Source organism: Heptranchias perlo, chromosome 15 (assembly GCF_035084215.1).
Source record: "Heptranchias perlo isolate sHepPer1 chromosome 15, sHepPer1.hap1, whole genome shotgun sequence".
NCBI classification, from domain to species: domain Eukaryota; kingdom Metazoa; phylum Chordata; class Chondrichthyes; order Hexanchiformes; family Hexanchidae; genus Heptranchias; species Heptranchias perlo.
In genome coordinates this window covers 46,885,581-46,897,990 of record NC_090339.1, presented here as the reverse complement: position 1 = coordinate 46,897,990, position 12,410 = coordinate 46,885,581, and the positions used below count along the sequence as shown (strand labels likewise).

Here is a 12,410-nt window from a genome sequence, read left to right as displayed (position 1 = left end):
TCTAGCAGTGGAAATGGGAAACGGATATTCCTGGCCAAGTACCCTGCAGCACTCCAGTTCCTGTCATTGCCTATTCAACAGTAATCAGCAAACATCTGTTTCCCATTCTCTCATACCTTCTCTCTCTATATATATATTATACATATCTTTCTGCTGTAATCATTGGCATTTGTGAAACAATTCCACAGATTTTTTTAATGACAAATATTGAGATCTTTATTGTGTTATATTCTTTTTTCTTTTATTGAAAGCATGTTTGTACTTTTTGGAGGGAAATTCTGTATATTTTTTTTCTTAAGTTATGGTTTTGTAATAAAAATTTACCACTTGTGACTTTTTTTCCCAAAAACAAGTTCAATTCTCACTTCTTCTTCCCTGTATCGTCTCCCTGAAGATTATGACTCATATGGGCAATGGTGCCTGGGCATTAACATCCTTCCAGCACCTCATCTAAGCACCCATTCTTAATGTTTTATTAGTCTAGAGTGTTGGAAGGAAATTCAACTGTGAGGCACATCACAGCTGAGCCTGATCTTGTCCTCATCTGTTACATGCTCACTTTCCTGCATGGTCACCAAATTGTGATCAGAAACAGGAACCCTGACCTATATGCCATCCTTATCTCACAAATGTTGAGGCCAACTGTAATGCCCCCACTGCTCACCAACTTGGGTAACTCAGCAGAACCATGCTCCTTTAAATTCGGCCGCACTGCGCCCTTTTTCCAGATGCTAACCAGCCTACTAAGTCCACAATCTCGGGATGGGCTGCAGCAGTCTGGGCCAGCTGGCTGATTGGCACCAGCAAGGGCACTGGCAGAGTGTCTGGCGGGGGAGTAAGCATTCTGTTATCCTAGGAGATGACAGCAGATGCCTCTCTTGTGGAGCCAGGGCCACTCCTAGGGCTCTGCTGTAGAACAGAGTGCAGGAGTGATGTGATGCCCTGCAAGCCCCTCCCAACAATGGCCCCAAAGCCAAGATGGCAGACGTCTGTGCTTCCATGCCAGCAGTGTGAACTACCATAGCAGCCCTATGAGCTTCCATGACCGCATGGAAGTGTTTGCCTTTGTGTTTCCTCAAAGCGATGTAACAAGCATCCGTAAAAGAGTGATTTGAGGAAAACATTAGCTCAAACCTTTACCCCCTCCTACTGTACCGTTGCAAATTAGTGCTCCTGGTTCAATACTGCTTCACAAAAACACTCAGTTGAACTGTATAACTTAAATTCCAAACTCTTAAGTACTTTTGATGCATGGGTTATTGGTTGAGTGACTGAGTGTTGTTTTAAAAAGTGACTGTAAACCCTTAAATGGTGCATAATTTATGGTTTAGTAATTTTCACAGGAATTCAATTTACGGTTGTTTTTTTGAAAGGTCATAAATCTCTAAAAGTCTCCAAAATATTTTGCTCTACAGGTCACATTCTTTATGCACTATGCAACTCTACTTCTATCAGTTTTATACGGTATTTATCTCTATTGCATTGCATTTGATTACAATCCTGACCAGCAGCAGCATGGTAAAGTAAACAAGGCTGCGTTGCTAGCTGTGAAGGTCCCATAATCTCCACTGCCACCTCCAAAGGCAGCAATGGCTCCAACAGCATTATAAACTTTGCCACCAGCAAAATGCCATTAATGTTTTATGATAAATGCCAGGCTGTACAAGCCAGGATTGCAGGTTTGAGCTTGCTGGCTGGCATTGATCTTCTCCAGCCACTCGGGAAATTATTGTAGCCAGAAACAAAGTGGTGAACTACAACTTGAAAAGTAGACAAGTGCAAATGTGGATGTGAGCAGCTGTTTTTTTATTCTGTTGCCCTGGTTCTGTGGAATCCACTTTGCAACAGGGCACTTTCCATAGCACCCGTCCTCTCAGGCAACTAAAACAACGTTGTATTATAAATATAGCATTAGCTCATCCCTTTTGTCCTGCCTATATTAAAACTGAGCAGTAATTCCAGTAAGGACAGTAGATGGGGTTTAGGTCTGTTATATGTAGCATGTAGATAGAAGCTTAATTGAAAGCCTCGCCATCAATGTACAGATGAGTCGTTGGCTTCCTTTTAAGGTTGTAACAAGTGCAAATGTTTAAAAACAATGACTTGCCAATGCATTTCATTTAAAAATTAAACTACAGTATTCTTTGGACTTCACAATCTTCAAGCATCTCTTAAAAGTTCACTGAAAATTAGTTACTTTGTTTATTTCTTTACAAATTATTTCCATTCACTACACTTGCTTGATGTGTATGTTTTCTGAGGTGGCATTTGCTTACAAAACACCATCGCGATGCCCAAAAAGTTCTCCGTTTTATGGCATTTCTGGTGAAATATTTTCTAAGAATTTCACAGTGACTCGATCTCGAAGAGTGTTGTGCAACACTATATCATCAATCTAAAATCAGTAGGGGGAATTTTGTAAGACCCTGTGCCTTTTGCATGGTCTTGTACACGGCCTGCAAAGTTCATGAAATCTGTTCTATGAACTCAAATGCCCGATTTACTGAAACTTGATTTTGAGGCTAAAAAATTAGGCTGTGGTACCAGTATTTGTAGCCTCATTAACATATTAATATCTTCTCGTGAAGTTCCCAGGTCTGAATTTTATTACTTTGGGCAAGGCACCCATCAAGCATGAACTTCGCCCGTAAAAATCAGCAGTATTGGCCTGTACTGGGAGCTCTCTTTATGAAGAATGCCTCTTAAAGGGAGATGGGCAGTTTTTTGGGTGGGTGGAGAGTTGTGTTATTATTTATTTTTATTTTTTTTTATTCGTTCACGGGATGTGGGCGTCGCTGGCAAGGCCGGCATTTATTGCCCATCCCTAATTGCCCTTGAGAAGGTGGTGGTGAGCCGCCTTCTTGAACCGCTGCAGTCCGTGTGGTGACGGTTCTCCTACAGTACTGTTAGGAAGGGAGTTCCAGGATTTTGACCCAGCGACAATGAAGGAACGGCGATATATTTCCAAGTCGGGATGGTGTGTGACTTGGAGGGGAACGTGCAGGTGGTGTTGTTCCCATGCGCCTGCTGCCCTTGTCCTTCTAGGTGGTAGAGGTCGCGGGTTTGGGAGGTGCTGTCGAAGAAGCCTTGGCGAGTTGCTGCAGTGCATCCTGTGGATGGTGCACACTGCAGCCACAGTGCGCCGGTGGTGAAGGGAGTGAATGTTTAGGGTGGTGGATGGGGTGCCAATCAAGCGGGCTGCTTTATCTTGGATGGTGTCGAGCTTCTTGAGTGTTGTTGGAGCTGCACTCATCCAGGCAAGTGGAGAGTATTCCATCACACTCCTGACTTGTGCCTTGTAGATGGTGGAAAGGCTTTGGGGAGTCAGGAGGTGAGTCACTCGCCGCAGAATACCCAGCCTCTGACCTGCTCTCGTAGCCACAGTATTTATATGGCTGGTCCAGTTAAGTTTCTGGTCAATGGTGACCCCCAGGATGTTGATGGTGGGGGATTCGGCGATGGTAATGCCGTTGAATGTCAAGGGGAGGTGGTTAGACTCTCTCTTGTTGGAGATGGTCATTGCCTGGCACTTATCTGGCGCGAATGTTACTTGCCACTTATCAGCCCAAGCCTGGATGTTGTCCAGGTCTTGCTGCATGCGGGCTCGGACTGCTTCATTATCTGAGGGGTTGCGAATGGAACTGAACACTGTGCAGTCATCAGCGAACATCCCCATTTCTGACCTTATGATGGAGGGAAGGTCATTGATGAAGCAGCTGAAGATGGTTGGGCCTAGGACACTGCCCTGAGGAACTCCTGCAGCAATGCCCTGGGGCTGAGATGCTTGGCCTCCAACAACCACTACCATCTTCCTTTGTGCTAGGTATGACTCCAGCCACTGGAGAGTTTTCCCCCTGATTCCCATTGACTTCAATTTTACTAGGGCTCCTTGGTGCCACACTCGGTCAAATGCTGCCTTGATGTCAAGGGCAGTCACTCTCACCTCACCTCTGGAATTCAGCTCTTTTGTCCATGTTTGGACCAAGGCTGTAATGAGGTCTGGAGCCGAGTGGTCCTGGCGGAACCCAAACTGAGCATCGGTGAGCAGGTTATTGGTGAGTAAGTGCCGCTTGATAGCACTGTCGACGACACCTTCCATCACTTTGCTGATGATTGAGAGTAGACTGATGGGGCGGTAATTGGCCGGATTGGATTTGTCCTGCTTTTTGTGGACAGGACATACCTGGGCAATTTTCCACATTGTCGGGTGGATGCCAGTGTTGTAGCTGTACTGGAACAGCTTGGCTAGAGGCGCAGCTAGTTCTGGAGCACAAGTCTTCAGCACTACAGCTGGGATATTGTCGGGGCCCATAGCCTTTGCTGTATCCAGTGCACTCAGCCGTTTCTTGATATCACGTGGAGTGAATCGAATTGGCCGAAGACTGGCTTCCGTGATGGTGGGGATATCGGGAGGAGGCTGAGATGGATTATCCACTCGGCACTTCTGGCTTGACTAAATTTTTCACCTTGCATTTTTCTCCATGCATCAGTTGGAGTTGCTGAGATTTCTTTCCTCAGCAATAATTTTAATTATTCCTGGTTTCTGTTTGCTTTGATATACACCTTACAAAGAGATGATGATCAGGGTTCTAAAAGTGCTGCATAATTGAAATGAGGAAAAAGGAGTTTGAAAGGGGCCAACAAAAGCAGGTGCAACAATTCCAGAGGAGTTCTGACTGCACCCATCACTACCTTGAGACCTGTCAGAGGAGTGCTGTCTTTGCTGCCTCCGCTTCACAACATAGGCTGCCACAGAGCTGTGCCATCTGCCGCCCAGTGATCAGGGGCACCTCTTCTTGTAGAAGTGAAGGAGCATTTCTTAAAGGTTGTAGCTCACCCTAAAATGGGTATCACAATGACACAGCAGAAACATGGGGGCAACACATCTCCTGCAGCAGGACCTCCAATTCTTTAGCATCTGTGTTGCCCATATGTCTCCGTTGTAAACAATTAGTCCACTTTGCTGTCACCATCACAACTTCTCCTTTGATGGTGAGCTGCAGATCTCCAAAAGCTGCTCCCGGACCTGATTTTGCAATCCCCTGCCAAGTGTGCTACAGGCCGAGCTCTCTGGGTAAGATATTCCTTCTCCTGTAGCCTAGTCAAATGAGAAGACAGAACTTATATTGTAAAATTCAGTCCAGCCTGCCCCCTCAACTCAGCTTTGGACTAACGCAACCCTATTTCTGCTGGATCACAAATATGAGGCCAATGCTTAACACTGCGAGGTGTCGCACACTCCACAGTTTTACATTAATCTAGAGCACTCGATTATGCTGCACTTTATCACCAGCAATAATTTAAAATAAGTTAGAGAATAGAATTCTTTTGAAAAGGAATTAAATGCTCAACTGCTGCACAAAGAATCGAGGCAGATGTTTGCACTTTTACATATATCTGCATTTCTTATTCAGTCTCAGCGATATTTCCCAATGTATGGACCATGATGGACAAATGGAATTATTTGTCCAGCAGCTACTGTAGTAAAGACTTCCACTGTACATGCAGGTAAGTGAAATACCTGTCACAGGGACAATTAAATGTTACTCCCAGCTGTAAAATAAATTTTCTCAAAGAACTAAAATAGTAAAATGAATGCAAGTGAAAAATTATTAGCAGAAGTAGGTCACCTTCATTGGCAATAAAATGATCTGTTATAATATGCTAATAAATTAATAGGTAAATAAATTAACCTATTTAAGCCTGCTAACACTTCTATCTTTTCTTCAGAAGTTAAGGGAAAAGAAAAACGAGCTGAGATCATCGAATAAATTGAGTGCTAAGCCAATCCAGCCAACAATTTTGGGTCACAGCAGCTGTTGCAATTGGCACGAAGTTTAAAAGAAGCAAAGACACTAAACTGTCCGCTTTATTTAAATCTGCAGCTGTGAGTGTTCCAACCTAGTCAATCTCTCTCTCTCAATTCTTTGGCTCAGTTCTTAATGTGTCACGATAAGTTTACACCAGGAATTCCAAGATTGATTTTTAATGCTGCTCATGTAAAATTTCATCCCTATTTTGAAACAAAGCGCATTTCAGTTTATTATATATAATAGAATGATGGCCATCAATGTGATACTGATTTCATTGGAAGTGCTATTTTCTCAATCGTTTTAGCTCATCCCACTGTAAGCCTTAGAAATTCGGGAGCCCCTCCTGTGCAGGATACTTACACTACGTACGAATGGTAGGATCCGAGGAGCCCCACATATTGGGGCTCGGACCTCATTTCCATCTGAACAGCACTGCGGGAGGAGGCCAAGAAGATAAATGGTGCAAGTGTTAGCGTCGCAGTGGCCCACAATTAAGTGATGGCCTCAAAGTGGGGTGGGGGGGGGGCGGAGGGATCGCGGGCCTCGGGGCGTGCGATTGGTGGTCTGAGGAGGGGGCAGTGGGGGAAGAGTTCCTCGGCAGCGGCCTGTGGAATCAGCGCTTGGGTCAGGGATCTTGAGGCTCCAGAATACTGCTGTGAGCAACGCCCGGGAGAAAAATCATAGGGGCATTAAAAAAAATTGAGTTTTTTATCATTTCCTTTGAACATGTTCCTTTATTAGTTATAAATATATTGGAGATTAAAAAAAAGGCTGTTCGACTAACAGTCATGAATCATCCAATCGGATAATGAAGAGTCTGTTCGCTTTCCAATTGTTGTGGGAAGGCAGTGTGCTGCGACGTGTTGGGCAACCAATGGCGGGAGCGTGAAGGCGGGGCAGTTGGAAGCGGGAGGTCATGTGATGAAACCTTCAGGAATATGCCCAACCAGAGTTGGCAACACTACGGCCAGTAAGCCTGGAGGAGGTCGGGGATCTTGGGGGCGGGAGCAGTGGTGAATGGGAGGGGGATTTAATATGCAGCCAGGTGGAGCAGGAATGCTCCTTCTGGCTCCACATTCAGGTAAGTAACTTACTTTTTTTTGTTGCAGGCGTTCTGTAGGGTTGGTTTTCTTGAGTATAGCCAGTGATGGCGCTGGCTGCCTCAGGGCAAACCAATGTTGCAGCGGGGACCCCAAGCAGCCATTAGGCCTCTTATTTGCATATGCAAAGGGTCTAACGCCAGCTTCAGGCATAGGTAAAGGACGCCTCAGTTGTCCTTACCCAATATGGCGCTTGACATATTTCCGACCAAAGGTCTGCACGGACTTCCATCCCACCATTTTGGGGACTTAGGAGGCCATTTAGCATCTGAAAAACAGCCGCTATGTGGCACAATTTCTAGGCCTAAGACTCTGTAGGCTACTGACTAAACGCATTTTACAGTCCTATTCCTGGATTTGGTGTGTAGGAACATATTAAAAGTGAATCTGCTCAAGCCTACACTGTGACTTGTTCAATCTTCCAAGTCAAAGTTTTCAATTTGCTGAAAAATTGCTTTTAAAGCTGATTTTCAGCCAATATACAAGGATAGATTTTGATCCTCCTCACTCTACGAAAACTGAGCGGGTGAGTAGTTAAAATCACCAAGCTACTTACACGCCCTAGAGCCACAGGGAGCTAACCTGCCACTAGAGGTTATAAATATAAAATAGTCACAAATAAATCCAATAGGGAATTCAGGAGAAACTTCTTTACACAAAGAGTGGTAAGAATGTGGAATGTGCTACCAGAAAGAGTAGTTGAGGCGAATAGTATTGATACATTTAAGGGGAAGCTAGATAAGCACATGAGGGAGAAAAGAACAGAAGGGTATCCTGATAGGGTTAGAGGAAGTAGGGAGGGAGGAGGCTCGTGTGGAGCATAGACCAGTTGGGCCGAATGGCCTGTTTCTGTGCTGTAGTTTTGATGCAACTCAATGTAATTTTAACTTTTTCCACTGATCAGGCAGCAAGGGCAATTGCCCAAAGATGGCGGGGTCCTTTTTAACATGTGTGTGTTGGATCCTGATGAGGTGCAATATTTACTAGGTTGACTGAGCAGGAAGTGGCAGTGAGTTTCCTACCAGACCAATACAGCAAGGAACTGGATCAGGGCTGAAAAAGGTAAGTTTAAAATATTTTTTTACTTTCCTTGTGGGGCCAGGAGGTCCAGGAGTGCTCCTCAGGGCCCCACAAAGAAATCTTAAATTACCACAACCTGGTCTCGGTGGGCGGCCTCTGTGCCATGTAAATTTCTGCTGCTTTCCTCCGGCATCCTGCCTAGAACAGGTGGGAAGATGGTCGGCAGCATTTAGACAAGGCCCAGGGGTTAAAATGCCCTGGGCTGCTGACTCGCTATCATCTGTTTTACACTATCGCACAGAGTCAAAATTACCCCCATCCACCAAAAACTGTCCTGCAATTAAAATCAGGGCCCCAGTTTTTCAAAACTTGCTCCCACCTCTATGCTGGAGGCTGGGAGCCAGTGGAAGTAGATAAATGAAATATTTAAAACTTTTCTAAAAATAAAAGGATATTAAAAAGGCTGTTTGCATATGGGGGGAGGAGGGTTTACCACTCACCTGGACCTTGCACCTGAAGAATCACAGGCTTGATAAACCCTGATGTATGCATACAACTTTAAAATCATTCCTGCCATATCGTAAAACACATTGGGCGCTAAATTGGGCCGTGCAGCGCCTGTTGTTTTGGCGCCACGTGGCCTCTCAAACATTCAAGATAGCGTCTTGACTGCGCATGCACGTTTCCAGTGTGATGTGCGCCGGACGCCATCTTGGTATAGGATTTAACGCATGCGCAAATACCAAATGCCGGAAGCATGTAAAGTAGGGAGAAAATGCATGCAAACAGTGTGCAACACTGATTTAAAATGATAGACACCATTTTGGACCTTAATGCTCAACTCAACGCATAATCTTAACCACGCACACCTGAACGTGTCTTAGAGTGCCTGGAGGACCCCACACCAGCACTATTTAAAGGGACCATGCAGAATTTACAGGTTAGTTGCTGGATTATTGCTTCTGGCTGCTGGTGGAATAGAAAGCTATTTTTGAAGCTCCCTATACTTACTGAGAGTTCCTGCAGTACATTTGAGAGTGGTTTGGCAGGTACTGCCTTATGGTTCAGAAAGTTACAACTGTGGTTGAACAACATTCCTGGCAACTATGGGTGGTCTGTTAGGGCTTCCGCTGGGCATTGAGCATGACTGGGAGCATGCAGAGGCCACATCAGGTCAAGCTGCAAGGAGAGGGAGAACGAGGAGGCGCAGGGCACTGAGCAGGAGGCCCTATCCAATGAGGGCCTTCTGGGACCAATTCTCTTACCTCAACATGACCGAAGAGGATTGCATCCAACGCCTGAGGTTCACCAAGGAAGCCGTGACTGAGATCTGACAACTGGTGCGGCCACAAGTGCAGCCTCACAGCAAGGCGAGGACAGCATTGCCTGTGGCTGTGAAGGTCACCATGGCACTGAATTTCTGCGGCTCAAGATCATTTCAGGCCTCTGCTGGCAACATATGCAACATCTCGCAGTATGCAGTGCACTGCTGCATAACAGAGGTCACAGACACACTGTACCAGATGAGGAACAGGTTCATCACCTTCCCTCTTGACAGACAAGCAGAACGAGTAAGCATGGGTGTTCGCTCGCATTGCTGGCTTCCCCATGGTGCACGGTGCCACTGACTGCACACACATTGCCCTTTGTGCCCCGCACATCAACTCAGCCGTCTTCGTCAACCGGAAGGGCTTCAACTCCCTGAACGGGCAGCTGGAGTGTGTCCACATACATCAAATCATGGAGGGCAATGCCCGCTACCCTGGGAGCAGTCATGACGCCTTCGTCATGCGGCAGTCCAATGTGCCAGCTATCTTTCATCCACTTCTGCAAATCAAAGGCTGGCTACTGGGTAATAAGGGCTATCCCCTCACTCCGTGGCTCATGAATCTGATCAGGAACCCACACACACGTGCACAGCAGGCCTATAATGAGAACCATGCTGCCACACGCAACATCGTGGAGCACACCATAGGCCTCCTCAACAACGCTTCCGCTGCCTGGACCAGTCTGAAGGAGCCCTGCAGTACTCCAGAGCGGGTGGGAAGACTCGTGGTGGTACGCTGCAAGCTGCACAACCTCGCCATCATGAGGGACCAGCCTTTGCCACCAATGATCGGAGAAGACCCTGAGCAAGAGGTGGAGGAGGAGGAGGAGGAGGCTGAGAAGGAAGAGGCTGAGGAGGAGGAGGAGGAGGGGGAGGAGCCGGAAGAGGAAGTGGAGGAAGACGCAAGGGTGCAACAGGGGCCACATGCCTTGCCAACTACATCCCCCAACTCACCAACAGTCCTACACTCCCCACCTTTCCACTCCCACAAGTCCATCAAATTGCCCTCCATCTGATTATGGATTGGTTTCCCCCTCAGCTCATCGCACAAATAAAAACTACCACCAAACGCAAATTCAAAGTCACATTTATCGATGAATAATTGAAATTATGGAAACAGAACATAACTATTCACCCTTGTGCATTGCCTTAGGGCCTGTTTTTCGTGTGCCTTTACCTATCCAGTGTTCCTACCAGGTGCTTCCCCAGTGGCTGGAGCATGGGTGGTGGGAGGCTGTTGGCCTTCAATGGAGGAGCGTGCAGATGGCCTTGGAGGACGACCTCGAGCAGCTCTCACTGGGAGGGCCCGGCTTCAGACTGCACCATCTCAGCATGGGCTGCAGCAGTCTGGCCTGGCTGAATGATAGGCAACAACAAGGGCACTGGTGGAGTGGCAGGGGTGGGAGCAGGAATGCTGTCGCCCTAAGAGAGGACAGCAGGTCCGACTGCCATGGCGCCACTGCCACTCTCCCGGGGCGGCGCCTCAGTAATCCTGGTGATCAGCTGGAGAACGGATTGCTGGAGAGCTGTGATGTCCTGGAAACCCCATTCCACTGTGGTACCCAGAACCACGATAGCAGCAGTCTGAGCTTCCACTGCAGCAGTCTGAGCTTCCACTGCAGCAGTCTGAGCTTCCACTGCAGCAGTCTGCGCTTCCACTGCAGCAGTCTGAGCTTCCACTGCAGCAGTCTGCGCTTCCACTGCAGCAGTCTGCGCAGCAACCATAGCTTGCACATCTTTGATGACATCAGTTTGTGCTGCAATGGAAGCCGCGACATCGGCCATCAGACGCTGCATCATGGTGGGTTTGTGCAGAGCTTGGAGCCCATCCTTTCCAACATGGACACCAGTTCCATGTTGGAAAGGATGGGCTCCAAGCTCTGCACAAAGCCCGATACCAAGTTGGAGCTGGAATCTGGCAGGCTTTTCGGTGCTCCAAGCATTTGTTGATGTACGCCCATCAGCCGTCTAGTGTAGCCTGGCCCATCGAAGTCCTCATCTGACTCCTCTGGAGCAGAACTAGTAAGCGGCCTCGCCCTCCGGCGAGCTGGCACCTGCGGTATCCGTTCCCCCCCCTGCCCTAGCTCCTGCACACTTGTGCCCGGTATCTCACAAAACGCAGATCCCTCCTCTAAACTAGTCTTTACACGACACGCAGTGTCATTCTCTGAGCTGGTGGAAGCGAGTGTCAGATCGAGTGATGGTGTGGCTTCAGTGTTCCCCCTCCTCCTCCTCCTCGGACGGGACTGCCATGTGTTCTTGGGTATCTGCAATGACAAAGGGAAACAGGTTGAGTTGTGGAGCGGGGAGAGGAGCAAGTAAGACATGTGTGCTGACAGCATCTGCAGCACGAGTCAGAAAAGATTATGGGAGGAGGGAGATGTGGGAAACGAGAAGGAGCATTAGATATGCAGAGACCCCCTTCATCAGGACCTCCAGCGTGGCATGTTGTCACGGCTGCAGCGATGGCCCGCCCAATAATCTGAAGTACTGTCTCCTCTAGTGGGTGAGGACATGTAATCGTCCCCGTCCACCCTCAGGTCTCTCCTGCAGCCGGCTGTTATGCGCCACCTTCACCTGCAAGACAGAGGACAGTGTGTCAGTGAGTATTCTGCAAGGTGTGTGGGTGATGTGCCCATCATGCTGACAATGTGTGTGAACCTGTGAGTGGTGCTTGTGTGGCCTGTAAGTGTGGTACTATGCGCGGGTGAGATGCGGCATGCCAAGTGCAGCATTGCGTATGGATGGGCAGCGTTTGTTGGTGGGTGGGTGACGGAGGATGTGATGTGTGGAGCAATGGTGCAGTTGGTAGAATGTGCCACTTGATACTTGCATTCACTCACCTTGACCACTCGTGTCAAATCATTGTACTTCTTTCAGCACTGCACCCACATGTGTGGTGCCATGCTCCTGGCATTCACTTCCTGCGCCACAGCTTGCCAATGCCTGTGAAGCTGCAGTCTGGAGGGTCTCCTGCCACCCTGCGGGTACATGTTCGCCCTCCGTTCGTCCACCCCTTCCACCAGGGCCTCCAGAGCATCATCCGAGAAGTGTGGAGCCGCTCTCGCGCTGGTCCTGCCATCCTTCCCACCATCTTTCCCTCCTCCTAGTGGACTGTGCATTTCCCATTTAAAATGTGAACCTGCACCC

At 47.8% G+C, this 12,410-nt stretch overlaps 1 protein-coding gene across 1 annotated transcript in view; it reads right to left on the bottom strand.

The window, feature by feature from the left end:
* The window catches only part of LOC137332748 (neuronal migration protein doublecortin-like), a 129,844-nt gene that overhangs the window by 21,676 nt on the left and 95,758 nt on the right, over positions 1 to 12,410 (bottom strand). The gene's annotated exons all lie outside the window — the stretch shown is intronic.